This window comes from Hippocampus comes, unplaced genomic scaffold (genome assembly GCF_001891065.2).
Source record: "Hippocampus comes isolate QL1 unplaced genomic scaffold, H_comes_QL1_v1.1 scaffold71, whole genome shotgun sequence".
Taxonomy (NCBI): domain Eukaryota; kingdom Metazoa; phylum Chordata; class Actinopteri; order Syngnathiformes; family Syngnathidae; genus Hippocampus; species Hippocampus comes.
Window position 1 is genome coordinate 688,601 of NW_017805932.1, and position 14,113 is coordinate 702,713.

General features: G+C 46.6%; 1 protein-coding gene across 1 annotated transcript in view; it reads left to right on the forward strand.

Annotated features, from left to right (window-relative positions):
• Positions 1–3,974: 3,974 nt before the first annotated feature.
• Positions 3,975–14,113, forward strand: part of LOC109527985 (glutamate receptor ionotropic, NMDA 2D-like) — a 43,361-nt gene continuing 33,222 nt past the window's right edge. Inside the window, exon 1 of the mRNA XM_019890233.1 lies at positions 3,975–4,477. The gene's annotated coding sequence lies outside the window, so the exon portion shown is untranslated. The remainder of the gene's footprint in view (positions 4,478–14,113) is intronic.

Genomic DNA, 14,113 nt, shown 5'->3' on the forward strand with positions numbered 1-14,113 from the left:
CTGCTCCTTTGGCTATCCCAACAGCACATGTTCACGGCTATAGCCGGCTTGCTCCTGAACTCGCCTTAAAGCTTTTCGTTCATAGAAATGTAGTCAACTTTACCACAAAAGCTTAACCATAATGACATTGAACCATGTAAATTGTCTTCATTTGGAGTTAAGAAGTTGTGCAAAAAGTTACACAGCATGAAGCAGAAATATGTTTAGTGGACTTTAGTGGGAAATTGCGCAAAATTATCACATAAATTAATTATAACTTTTGGATGCTTATTAATCAGTGCAAGCGAATGCGTAAATGAGGTTAAACATTGGCGCGCGCGTGTGTGTCTTTGAAAATGACATGTGGCACTTCACTGTGACAAAAAAGTGTGTTCACCTCCAGTGTAAACGTCGATGACGGACTTTTCTTCTGCCGCCTGTTCCAACACAACGATCTGGTAGTCTGACAGTGTGACCGTTGGAATGACCAAAAAAAAAAAAAGTGTAGTTTGAGAAGGCCAGGAGAGACATTATTTGATTTGATCTGTGCTTGGTGACAAAGCAAGCAAAATTAACCTGTTTGGAAATGTATCACTTGTGGGTTTTCTTCTTCTTCGATTTTCTGCGTCCCGTCCAACTGTCAAAATGGCGTCCATCTTGGAGAAATATTGGTCAGGTAAAATATTTTTGTGACAGAGGAGGCCCGAAACGAGGCTGAGGCTGCAGCTAAGCTTCCAAATTCTCCAAGCGGTACAAACCCCGTTTTTCCTTCTGGCGTTTGCATTCATGTTTAATTCAGTGTCCCGTCACCGTATCGTCTCGCCGGACATCTGCTCGATCATCATGACGGCCGCGTGTTGACAGTGTCACGAGAGGGCGCGATGACAGGAAGTAGTCGATGCGCTTTGACTTCGGCGCCGCTGTCCAGCTTTTTGTTGTTTACATGGCCTAATTGTCAAGATTTTTCTTGCCTGATATATTTTTCCACATTGTCCACACCAAGATAAGGAGAACTGGGACAATAAACGGCCAAATAATGGGCCCAGGCCCACATTTGTCCTTTGTCTTACTGGCGGGCGAGGATGGCACTAGTGTGCCGCGTCTTTCTCTCCTGAATGGCAAAGTGTGTGTTTGTGTCGCACTCCAAAACTGAGGTACGAACGGTGTGGTTGTTCGCTTTTGGAGGAGAAAAAAAAATTGCTTTGATGAGAGTTGGCTGTTGGTACTACCCTTGGCGTCACACACAAACAAACACATCTAAAAAGTACTCAAGTAATGATCTCATCTCAATTAACTCACAATTTGGTTTTGCTGCATTTGAAAACTGGTTTTAGTCAAGGGGAAATGTGATACTTTTATTTATTTATATATATTTATTTTTTTTGGGGGGGGGGGTCATGCTTGAAAAGCTATAATGAAGTCCAAAAAGTCATTTTCAGACCAATGAAGAGAAATTGGATGATTTCCCACAGCACACCTGATGATGTCTCCCCTATGCACTACTGTGCCGCTACAGCACATTAGCGGCAAATCGCACAAATGGCTTTCTTGTTAGCAAAACAAAATGTGCTTGTAATAGCCTTGCTCAGGCCTTTTTCTGTTCTTTAGTAAACAGCAGCAAACACAGTTCGGGACTTCACTATCACTGTATGAGGTAAAAATCAACAGCTTTTTATTAATACAAGTAATGAACAAATTTTAAATACGGCAGGGAATGTGTTTCCTTTTTTACTTTTGATTTTGAGCAGCAAATTTGAAGTTACATGTCGGTGCTCACCAGGAATGCATAAGCAAAATTGCACAAAGGCCTATGTCAAATTTTCACTTGAAAGAATAGTGAACAATATTGGGATTTTTTTTTCTGTGCAAGTTTCAAGTAGAGCGTACATTGAATACACTTCATCTTTCGCGTTTTTAGTATAAAGTGCCAATTTTGTAAGCAAATAGGGAATGGTATTTCAACAAAAATTGTAAAATTTTGTTGATCAAATTAATGGTTTGAAGGCTTTAAAATCTCTAAAACCCATTAGCTGCGGCCCCCAGACCCCCGGCTGATTTTCAAAATTTTTTCATCACTAGCCCCTCTCATCCCTGAACATGGGTTTCCCACCCAAAAGTGGAGAAAATCCTTTTTTTTTTTTTTTTGTCAGAGGTCAAGTGGAACAAAACAAAAAGTGTGTGGATATATGTCTATTTTTTTGTGTCTATGTTGTTGTCAGGGTGAAGACAGTAATAGTCAATAAGCACTTGGTTACTTTCCTTGACTGCTGCCGGTCCATTTTTCCTTTTCAATATACACAAACTAGCGCAGGAAGCTTTGGATGAACGTCGGGCCTCCTGCCGAGCTCGGTGGAACCACAAAAGAAGCGGCGCGACCCAGCTCTCTTGTCGGCTCGCTAATTGACCCGGGAAGCGCCGCATTCCCGCCGTTTTTTTTTTTTTTTTCGTGAGCGCATGGACTGTTGCACATTTTCTTTCCTCGTTATCACGGCGGCGCCTCCTTGGGTCATAGGAGGTGGCAGCAAAAGCGGCAGTATGAGGAACATTAAGCATGGCCAAAACGAAAAGAAGGAAAAATAATGGCGCTCGCATGAGCACCTTCCACGCTTTGCCGCCATTACGGCTGCTTGCGCTCGCTTCGCCTCGGCCGGACGGACGCCCTCAGGAAACGAGCGGAAAATGTGCAAATGGGACACAGATGTCATTGGCTTGCGCTGTTTGTCATTTCCTGTTCGCGCGCACCAGCGTGACATGGTTTGGATTGCCTGAAGAGGAGTCAGGATTAGGGTTTCAAATTTAGAGGTTCAAGGCAGGAGGAGGATTTCTGACCAGTGTCCTCACCCTTTTCAAGGGTGAATGTTATCAAACTGGGGTTAGCACTTTAAAGTAGGGTTTCAAGACAAGGTCACAGATTCAAATTGGGGTTGCAAAACAGGTTTAGGTTTTTAGATTTGAAGGTTTCAAAGTTGGGTTTTGAGCAAGGGTTAAGGTTGAAAAAGAAGGGTTTTAAACCGAGGACAGTCACCTCGTACGAAATTATGGTTTTAAAGTATGGCTTTTAGGGTTTCAAACCAGTTGTTAAAAAAAAAAAAAAAATCTAAATCGTGTTTAGAGGTGGATTAGGGTTTTAAGATTGCGTTTTGAAATTGTGTTCAGGTTTCCAAGCTTGGTATTCAAGACGAACGAGTTTAAGCTCTCCAAGTCTCGCTTCAAACCAAGGTTTGGGTTTCAAAGTGTAGGAAGAAAGACAAAGTGGAATCCTTGACATTTTTTTTCCCCGTTAACTGGTGCAGATTTTGTCGTCTGTTTGTGGGTGACGTTCAAGTCGTCTATTTGCTTGGTTGCTTTGTCAAGGCGACATAAAGAAAAAGCAAGATGTGACACGGTCGGTGATTGAAGTCTATTTTTAAACGTGGTGCCGACAACATTTCGGCCGTCTTTTCTATTTTTGTTGCTGTCAGCAGGAAGACGCGGCGCCTCCCGGAGGCTGGACGACCAATGGCGGTAAACCTCTCACCATGCTGATGACGATGTCAATGATGAAGAACAAGCTGGAGACAGCAAACCAAAGTCTGCATCAGACTCTTCGGCCAGAACCCCCAAGGAGGCAAGGAAGCAGGAAAGGATGCACGGCAGGATGGAATTTGTTTCCATTCAGCATCTTGAAGGACTCAAGCAAGTATGAAGGTTTTCAAATATACCCTCAATTTGTTGTTACTTCGTCTCTGAAGGCAGGTGAGAGTTTCAAATGACAAGGGTATGGCTTGCAAATCAGGCATAAATTTTTTTTTTTCTTTAAGTCGTAGGCGTGTTTTGAAAATCTAGACCTGGCTGCAAGTATGATTGCAAACCATTTTCCCTGTTAGGCAGTCAAATTTGAAACCCTACCTATTATTATAGTTCCAAGTTAGCGTTCAAAAGCAGGTTCAGGCTTTCAAATGAGGACTCTGTTTTTTTAAGTAGGGTTTGAAGGCCGTCCTTCGTGGGGGGAATCAAAGTGTGCATTGGAATCCTTGACTTTGGGTAGCAGCAGCAGCACACGGGAGGAGGCAGCAAAGGACGCGGTGGCGGCGGCCGGCATGACTTGGTTTGCATTCAACACGTGTCGCGGAAGAGCGGCAAGGGGAGGGGCCGAGGCGGAGAGAGAGGGCAGCGGAGAGACGTTGCTAGGCGACGTGGGTACATACTGAATGTTAAGGCGACCAGCAACCAGGCGGGCGGGCGCTTGGGCGAGCCGCAGACACGCGCGCAGGCGGCACGGCAGCAACAGCGGCAACATGTAGCCCCGGCCCAGCGGACGAGACCAGCAGACATCATCATCTTCCTCTCGGGGGGGGGGCGTGGGGACGTATGTGTGCCACATGACGCGCGGGGGGCGCCGGAACGCCGTCCTGCTGCGGGCATGACGAGCAAAGGACGTCTGGTGGATGGATGACTGACGGATGGAGTGAGAGCGCAGCGCCGGGAGGAGCACGAGAACGAGAGCCTCGCGTGCACTGTGAGTACACGCGCGCACGTCACTTGACGCCAGCTTTGCCCTTCACGCACACGCACGCACGCACGCGCACACACCGCGTGCTAAAATGCATCTTTGACCCTTCTGTCATTGGTGAGTGTGTTGCCAAGTCCCAGTGGTGTGACTCACTCATGGGACATTTGTTAAAACACACACACACACACACACACACACACACACACAGGTACAAGCCCACACACACACACACACGCACACGCACACGCACACACACGCGTGCACCATATTGTGGCTGTTGCGCATATGTGCGACACTGCTCCTTCCAGCATCCTGCAGTGGGGTCTCAACGACCCGAAGCTTTGGGCCACACATCACATCGCAGCACATGCACTCGAGCAGCTGGTTGACACTGGCAGTGGCAAAAACACACACACACACACAAACATGCGCGCATAACCAAACAACACATGACACTCCATCATCATCATCATCATGATGCAGATTGTCCGGAGGCGCATTCAACAGTTCACACACGGGCACTCGCATTCGAACCCGTTGACTTGTTGCCGTTTTCAATTCTCATCGCGCCTTGCGTCTTGATGGCCTCCATTTTGTTCCTCACTTTAGTGAGTGGTTAGCGGCTAGCACATCTGCCTCACGCTTCTCCGCTTTCCGACTTGCAATCTGCGGGTTAGCCTGTTGGCTTCATCGAGGAGCACGACATTGTCCAAAGGTGTCACTGGACTTGCGCGTTTGTACGTGATTGACTGCTGACCGGTCGACGGTTTGTCGAAATATGGCCCGTCGTTGAATGTAGACCAGTTCATTGCTCGTCATTGCGTACCCTGTGTTTGAATGCCGACCAGTCAGTTGCTTGTTTTCCTGTCATTGACTGCTTTCCATTTGATTGTCTTTATATACCCTGTGATCGATTGGCTACTGCTACATGCGCTCTGACTTCAACTGGCGACCACTCATTTGTCTTTGCGCCCTGAGATTGCCGACAAGCAGTCCACGGTGTACCCAAAGTCAGCCGGGATTGGTCAGGTCGGCCGCCCTGATACTACGTCAAGTGCTGAACAAGACCGCAAAACTTGGGGTTGTCTCGCCGCGCCTTGCCGTGTTTTGTCTCGTGACGGCTGACGCGGGATGGCCAAGATGGCCGCCTTCAGGCGAGTCACCTAAATGGCCTTCAACTTTGGTTTGCATTGACTTCCTGCTTGGACGTGTTGATAAGATTGTAGCATGTGGAACCCAGGAAGTAAGGAGTTGCGTTGTGGTGTCATAACACAGCAAGTATTGGCAGAGTAACACCTGAAGTAGACTAGGAAATTGAAGAAAGGGGACAGGAAGCAGCAGTGGTGTCAAAAAAAAGAATGCGAGGTACTACTGATGACTGAAACAAGAACTAAGACAAGTGGAAGTTTTGTTACCAAGCGGGAATTAGAACAGGAAGCAGCCGCAGAGGAACACAGGAAGTGGTGTCATAAGACACATGGAATAGCGTTAAAACACGGGTCACATGACAGGAAGTAGTCCATGCATTAGAAAGCCTGCGGAACGTAGAAGCTAGGCGAATTTCCACCACAAACGAACGTGCGTGGACATGTTTGCATCAAAGCACTTCTTGGTGACTCATCTTCAAGGTGAAGACATTTTGTTTCGACAACGCGGATCACTTGAATTGTTTTCGTGGGAGAAGCATTTTCGTCTTTTTTTTTTTCTCTTCTTCTTGCCAGGGTTCATTACTCTCCTCGTCTAATTAACGCCTCGCTCCCGCCGTCGTTATTCCGCCGTCTCTCTTCTTGGCTTCGTCGCTTTTTGGTGCAACCCTGACGCTGAACTTGTGCGTGGCTTCTCTCCCCTCACCTGCTGTACTTTGTAATCCTTCAATTCCGTAACGCTTGCTTCCAATCCTCTTTTTGCTCCTCCAGCTGCAATCTCCTGCTCCCTGCACCTCTTCCTTCATCTTCCTCTCCTCTTCCAGCTGCAATCTCGTCCTCACTCCTCCTTCCTTGTCCTCATTCGGCACATTGATTCCTCTTCCTTCCTTCCTTCTCCTTAATTCCTTCTTCTTCTTCTTCCTCAAGCCGTCATACCTTCATCTTTTGCCTCCTTTCTCATCCCTCCTTTTTCCTCATCCTTCCCTCTCCCTACTCCCTTCTTTTTCTTCTCCTTTCTCACCTCTCCCTCATCACTTCCTTACCTCTCCTTTTCTTTTTTCCTTCGTGGCTTCCTGCCCGACGTCGCTCAGTTTTTTTTTTTTCTCTTCCTCCCCGTTATCGTTGTGCGCGATCAGCCTTTGTGAATGGATGCCTGTGCATGAGGAGATGAATGAGCGTCGACGTGCACACAAACACACACACACACACACACACACGCGCGCCCACTGTGTTATCTGATGTGGGCCAGAGCCAACAGCGCTGAGGGAAGGAAGCGTCCTAAAGTCTAGCTTGAGCAGTGATGGCGGCGAGACCAAACACGAAATGGAGGTTAAATGAGCAGCAGGAGAAAGTGATGAAGAGGATTTTTTTTTGGGGGGCGATATTCATGGCTCTTTGGATTATTAAACGACAGAGAACCCCAGGTTATCATGGGGGGAGGGGTGGGTGGCGGGGCTCTATGCTTCAAAGCCACCCAATTGAAAATCCATGATGTAAACAATATAGAACCACTTTGTGTGTGTGTGTGTGTGTGTGTGTGTGTGTGTGTGTGTGTGTGTGTGTGTGTGTGTGTGTGTGTGTGTGTGTGAGTGTGCACACACACACACACACACACACACACACACACACACACAGTGATAATTTTACAGTTTGAGCCCCAGGGACTCGCTGATCAGAAAAGTATGAGTCCCATTAAGCATTTAGAGAGTCCCAAATTTCGAATTCTGAAATGGTCTACTTATTCAATTGCATATGATAATAACACAAACAACAATATACATTGATAATCGGTTTATTTCTTTTAAAAAAATGCTGCAAAAATGTAAATAATTCAGGCATACAAGATTTGCTGAGAAATAGGTTCTTATTTCATCCCACGGTTCAGTCTTTAAGTTGATAAATTCTCCTCTCTTTACTCTGCTTCCAATGATGCAAGGCTTTCTCAAAGTCAACTTATCATCGCAAAAAACTATTCAACTTAAGCTGCTTACTCTGTAATGTCTCCGCAATAAACTTTCGCTACACTTGTTCGCAACACTTGTTTTAACATTACACAACTTGGCAATCGTCTGCCGATCTCGCCAACCAATGATGCGGCTTTCTCAAAGTCAACTTATCATCGCAAAAAACTATTCAACTTAAGCTGCTTACTCTGTAATGTCTCCGCAATAAACTTTCGCTACACTTGTTCGCAACACTTGTTTTAACATTACACAACTTGGCAATCGTCTGCCGATCTCGCCAATCTCATCTCGCGAGAACGGAAATCTTGTCATGCGAGATTACTTAACGCCAGATCAAAACAACAGTGGCGGCGATTGTCAAACTGTGATCGTTGCTGGAAAAAAAGATGTACCGTAGTTTTTTTTTTTTTTTTTTGACTAAGAAATTTCCTTGCGTCCCAGAAACGCACATTTGGAACTGTGTGTCCCGCGGGAAAATTATGCGTGAAGAATTTTTTTTTTTTTTAAATATGAATAAGGCATGTGCAAGGAGGAGTCATGTGCAAGGAGTATTTTTTTAATTTTTTTTTTTTTTTTAAGTATTCCTTCGTGCTTGTTCTCACTCTTGGTCATGTCGGTCTCCACACGAGAGGAGGCCACAATGGCGGTGTAGAACAAGAGTGAGTCAAGTTAGTTTTTTCCTCTTTCTTGCGGTAGCTTTGCTGCTTCTTGTCACAGAGGGCATGCTTGCGTGAGTCTTGAAAACAGCCGCCGCCGCTCAGCGAGTTAATGAAGACGAAGAAGAAGAAAGGTTTGTGTTTGCTTCTCGTCACTTGGGTCTGAGTCACCCTGAAACCGTAGGCCGGACGGGATAGCCGGATTTGAACCCATCGGAAAAACATTTTTCCACGTTTGTCATGTGAAATGTTCAGGCCGGGCGTCCTTGTCCACGCGGGCGCCGCCGGTGTTCATCCTTGAATGGGATGCGCGCTCCCCCTCGTCCTCGCTAGCAAAACGACCTTGCGAGTTGGCCTCCAAGTGTGGCAGCAGGGCTGGAGTCGGGCCTCCGATAATGGCGTCCGCGCGCTAAATAATTCACGCCAGGGCCAAAATTGCGGGACTGATGTTTGCTTTTGGTATTCAGTTGGAGCCTGGTCCCGTTGTGAGATTCTTCTCACGTGTTTCTCTTCATTCTTCTTTATTTCTTTTTTCCTTTCCAGTGACGGGCGCATGCGACAAGTTCCTGTCTTGCAATCATGGCAGGCAAATCTTGTTTTTGCGTCTGCCGCTCACTCTCGCTTGTCTCATTTCACCGGAAGGCCGTCCTCCACTTTGGGGCTCTTTGTTGACTTACGCCGGCGTTTTCTGCTGCTTGGCTACCCAGTTAGAACAAACGTTAGGGTATGAGATTCTTCTTCTTCTTCTTCTTTTTTTTTTAATTCTCTGAAACAATTGGCTCATTAACTAAGAATCATTCAATGTATCAAAAACCAATTGTTTAAAAATGATGAAATCTATTTTTCAACTCATCTACTTTAACGTCAGCCGTGTCGCATCTCGGCAGCGCACGACATCGTCGGGTGTCATAGCGTCGGTGCGCGTCTTTGCGTAACTTGCCCACGCCCTCTTCGTGTTCTCCGAGCGTGTTTAGCAGCACGTTCTAATCGCATGCTAATTTCTGGTTTGAGCTTCAGTGATCTCGCTTGGGTTGAACATCAAAGCGGAGGGCGGCGAGTAATGAATGAAACATTTTTGTTTAAAGAGCCGAGACTTTACTGGGAAGTTTTTTTTTTGTTTGTTTTTTTTCCCCCTTCCCGCTTCAACTTTTTAAAATAATTGGGGTTGAGATTGTTCTCATCCTCATCTGTATTGCTGTCATCATTGTGATTATTCTCGGTGTTGTTGCTGTCATTATTTATATGTAAAGTTTTTGTCATCGCGACTACTATCACTCTTGTCGGTATGGTGGTCATGTAGTCCATTATTGGTCGAATTGATATTATTGTTTTCATTCTTTGATTTATCTTTGGTATTGCTATGGTTGTTTTTCCTATTGTAGTTATTGGTATCCGTATTAATAGTTGTCATAATTGTCGTCGTTGACGGCGGCCCTGTTTAGAGCAGAACTTGTCCTCTCTGACAGAATCCCGAGAAAACCTTTCGACACTGGAATTTTTTATTTTTATTTTTTAGCGTTTCCGTCAATGAGTTCAACATGGCTGCGAATGAGTGGCGGCTCGGTCGCGGGCCGACGCTTCGTGTCGCCCGGTAGGGAATTCAACCTGATTGAACACAACACACACACACGCTTGTTTCCACAGCCGACTAATTACAAGGCCGCTTTTTTTTGCGGCTTGTTTTTTCCCGCCCGATGATCCTGCGGGCAGCGTTGTCAAAGCGCCTCCCGGCTGCCATTTTGACGCGTCCCTGAGGGGACCGAGGGCTTGCTGGCAGTGACATCAGGCTGGGATTGTTTTCTGACACCACTTGAAAGGCTCGTCACACGCGCTTCCCACTTTGTTTGCTCTCCGTGTTGTCGCTTTAGTCAGCGGCGTTGCCCGTATGGCCGCCCCTTGGCTTCCAGACATCACGTTTGCACCATATGAGATTCTTGCAATTGGTGTTATCATTATTTTTTGTCCCCCCCACTTCTCGTTGCTGATATTTTCATTCTTGCTGGTATCGCTGTGATTGCTGGTCGGGCTCTCGGAATTGTCGTTATCTTGATTGCGTTTCTTTTTGTTGTTATTGCTGTTCTCATTTTCATCTGCATCGCTTTTTTTTTAGTTATTATTCCTGCTGGTATCGTTCCCGTTATCACAATTTTCAGGATAGTTATTGCAGGTTTTTTTTTTTAAATGGACTTATCTTCGCTGTTTCTCATGATCTGCGTTGTCGTCCTTGGTGGTATTGGTACTGCTGTTGATATTGTTCGTGTTATCTCTCACATCGCTAGCACTTTTCAATGTTGTCATTGGTAATTTTGCTTTTTTTTTTCTTTGCTATTGTTACTCTGGTAAATGGAATGTAGCTCCTGTCGTTATCGTCAGTGATGTTGTTGGAAGCGCAAGTTCGGTTGAAAACTGTCGCCATTGTTTCTTTGTGACGCGCAAGCTGGCAGAAATGCACAAAGACGCTCATTGGCAGAAGACATCCGTGTGAGCGCGCCGAACAGATGGCGTGCGGCCGGCCTCCTTTTGCCGCCGTTAACGTCGCCGTCTAAACGTTTTTTTTTTTTTTTTTTTTGCTGAAGGCGGCGATGGCGTCCTCCCTCAACCCCCCTTCACCTTCTCTGCCCGCCTCGTAACGGCTTCCCTTTTCGAGTGTTCAACTCGCCAGCTGCTTCCTGCGGTGAGTGGCAGCCCGGCGGGCGAGCTGACAGCGGCACCGAGAGCGACGCCGAGCAGTCACTTTTTCTTTTTTTTTTCCCCCCCGTTTGGCTGCTGCGATGGCGCCAAAGAAGCGTTGCCATGTATGCTGGCTTTACAACCCTCCGCCCATCGCTGCGGGTGCAAGCCCGACGTACCCGCAGCGGCGCATCGCTTATCCCTGACCTGTGTTACCTTGACTCACTATTCAAAGGTGGATAATAAAATGCTAAAAGTGGACTGCTAATTCGGCAAAAACTAATAATCCATTGAGCAAGGATGACTATCCTGGCAATAAAAGAGGAATAATAAGGCGGCAAAAGAGGAGCCATTTGATAAGAGGAATCAAGTAGCACAAATATGACTATAGCAGACTAGCAGAGAAGTAGTAAGCCCTTAAAAGGTGATGAAGAAGCTCCAGAATGGAGTGTTGTAGCCTTTCCAGAGTTGAATCCATTTTTGTTGCTGATGTCTGTGTGGAGGAGAAAATGCTTTTCCACAATTGGAATCTTCAGCCATCAACAACAAGGCATGATGAGAGAGAGAGAGAGAGAGAGAGAGAGAAAAGAGCAAGAAGATGGGCAAATTAAAATAGTCAGAAAGAGTGAGACAATTAAAGATCACAGAGAATTAGAAGACAAGAAAGAGTGGGATGAAATTGGAATATCAAGACCTTCAAAGAGGGAAAAATGCCTCGTCGGCTGATGTTTATTCTCCAGCGTAGCAGAACTTGTGATTTCCCCCCCCCCCCACCTTCGTCAACAATGCGCAAGAACACTATTGATTCTCCATCTGCGCTGTCGCTCCAGGCAAACGTCTGCTGTTCTTGTTGCCGAATCCTTTCAACAGAACAGGACTCACGGCTGGTTCCATTCAAACAACAAGACATCAATGGGGGCGGGGGAGAAGGCTAGCAACGGGAAAGGGGACCATGACATGATAAATGGGAACCAGTGGGACAACAAATAGACACAATCAAGAAGAATACAGCGGAAAATCATTCTAAAAAGATCCAATTGATTACTCGGGGAATGTGATGAAAGGATCGGAAGGTTAGTGTAAGACGATCAAAGAGGAACAAGGGGCAACTAAGGCCAAACAAAAAAGATAGTGTGTTTCCGGTAACATGAAATTTCAGCATAGGGTCGGTAGGTCGGACAAAGGGTTTTTTTTTTATCTTTTTTTTTCCCCCATCAAAAATTTTAACAAAATAACCAAAAAACATAAAACAAGAAGACATTGAACCCGCCGCTCCGTGGCCGGTGCCGCCGCCACCTATTTAGTTTTCTCCCCGTTCCGGACTCGGGGGTCCGGGGCGCGCCGCCGTCCTCCTCCGCTGTCCTCCTCCGCCGTCCTCCTCCACCCTCGGTTTTTACTCGGCCCGTGGTGTTCATTAAATACTTCGCTGAATTTTTTCGATACATCAATGGATGCTATTTTCTCAATATTACGGTGCGAGCACGCGACTGTAACACAGAAAATGCGGTTTAAACTGTCATCGGAGATCGCGGCCGTCGCCATGTTTCAATGTTGTTTACAGACGACAGGGCAAACGACGCACTCGCTCAACGTGAATATCGCGAGAGTTTGCACCGATGTAAACCCTCTACACAAAAATTGTAGAGGATTTTTTTGAAAAAAAAGCAGACCGTAAAGTTTTTTTTCGACGTAGAAATTCTTTGTCGGTCGGGTTACCGGAAACACACTACTTTTTTTTCTACGCCTAATCAGAGTGACAGGAAGGAACAATGAAACATTTCAAGAGGACCAATCTGGCAAAAGAGTTTTTCGGAAGAGGACGAATCAAACAGGAGGCCACGTTGTGATGGAGCGGCCATTTTAGCCTCTCTTTGGTCATTGCTGGTGATCCTCTGATTTTGAAAATTCGGCCCCCGAAGCCAATTTCATTTCAGCGACCTGAAGTCTGGTCGACGTGTTCATTGTGAGTAGATGCTGACTGTAATCTGCAGGACCAGTTGAGTGTCCATGACAAATTTCCCTTTTGGTGACAATAATGTGAAATTAAATGCCTCCCAAAAAAGAAACAAGTTGGGCATTTTGGTTTTAAGCGGCCATTTCAAGGTCACGTCGGTCCCTTCCAGGGATCCTTTCGTTTTAAAAAAAAAAAAAAAAAAAGGAAAATCAGCCACCAAAGACAGCTTCACTCGGCACAATGAAATTTAGTCACCATGTCTGGCGTGAACAGAATCGCACAAAAGGCTCAAGAAACTATGCCTAGCGAAAGGACGGGCGGACGACACTAAATCAAATGCAAGTCGAAGAAGGATAGAGTGATACCAGTTTTGTTGAGATGCGGCGTGCAAATCAGATTTGGAAAAAAAAAAAAAGTGCGACATTTTGGAGGTGGAAGACGATGCGCAGCCACGCCGCACGCACGGCCTCGTGCCGCCGCTGATCCCACGTGTGACGGCATGTCACTGTGTGCGAGTCTTTCCCTCTCCCGCTTGCTGTCAGGATGCCTCAAAGCAAGTGAAAGCCTCTGAGAGGATCTCATTAGTGGCCAACAATCAAACGGCACCCGGATTGAGCAACTTTTAATGATCAACGAGACCGTCGACCTTTTAAGTCCTCCCCCGCCCCTACCCGCCCTATTCCTGTCGCGTTCATGTGACCCGAGAGCGCACCATTGACGCTTTGTTGCCGCCAGCGTTGCCACGGGTCACGGTTGACCACCTGCGCTCGATGCACACTTGGGTTTGATTTCTTTTTAGGCGGCACGCATTCGGAAAATCTTTCCCTTCTTCTGTGGACCATCTACATCAGGGGTGCCCATTATGTCGATCACGATCGACCAGTACAGGGGTGGCCAACCCGCGGCTCGCGAGCCACATGCGGCTCTTTGGCTGGTTCAATGCGGCTCCCGGGCTTTCACACGACAAGCGTCGAAAACTTCTCGGCAGTGGCGATGCCATTCAAACAAAGGCGCTAAATACACAGAGCGTCAGCCTCTCATCAATCCCGTTACTTGATTGACATAGAGGGCAACCAATCAGATGACTGCATCACCGCTCATGCGCAAACAACGGCGCTAAGTGCTAAAGCTAGTCAGCGTATTCCCTCTGATTTTAAGGCAGGGGTGCCCAATACGTCGATCAGAATCGACCGGGAGCTAGCGAACTGGTCCCAAATCGACCGCAAGGGGTGGGAGGAGAAAATGGCGGGGGG